This window comes from Formica exsecta, unplaced genomic scaffold (genome assembly GCF_003651465.1).
Source record: "Formica exsecta isolate Colony F162 unplaced genomic scaffold, ASM365146v1 scaffold365, whole genome shotgun sequence".
Classification (NCBI taxonomy): domain Eukaryota; kingdom Metazoa; phylum Arthropoda; class Insecta; order Hymenoptera; family Formicidae; genus Formica; species Formica exsecta.
The window spans coordinates 1-819 of record NW_021850897.1 but is presented as its reverse complement, the minus strand read 5'-3'; positions in this window follow the sequence as shown (position 1 = coordinate 819).

Here is an 819-nt window from a genome sequence, read left to right as displayed (position 1 = left end):
GCCAGATAACACGCCGGTTAATATCCGACAAAGACAAGAACAATCTTAAGGGTGGAGAACGATCAACTTCTTGCTTCTACATCGGACCCCGTAAGATCAATCCGCAAAGAAAAGTTAAGTGATCCATTAAATATCAGAAGCCCCGCTGTAGGAGGGAACGAATCCCGGATCTTCCAGACTACTCCTGATAGCAATGATTTCGGTAACGAATCAATGACTGTTACCATTGTCATTATCTTTAATTCACGAAATTGAAATTTGCGCGAGAAAATATGTTCTTCCATTATTAAGAAATATATCTCTTTATTGAAAATTAAATGGATATAACAATTTTTATAAAAATGGTTACGAACGACTATATTTATAATAAAATACATGCCTCGCGTTATTGTAGCTAGTGTTAAATGTGCGAGTACAAATAATTCTCGGGTACCAACTGCTCGAGACGAATCGAACCCGATAACAGCGAAATTATAAAAAATTTAATTTGAATATTTTGCAACACACATAAAATAATATCAAGCATAATTATGATAATTCCAAGCTATAATTAATTTTTTTCTGTAGCATTTAAATACATTAATTTGTCATTTTTACTGATATCGAGGTACCCATTCGATTTGTCTGATATTTCACTGATATCGAGGTACCCATTCGATTTGTCTCGAAGTTTCAAAGTATACGCACATTTTATATTACATTCATAAATAATATGTATTTTGTAACATAATATTTAAAAAAAGTATAAAAGTTTTTGGTAACAGTATGTTAATTTGCGCATGTATTTTATTATATATATAAAATGATATATCTAAAAAC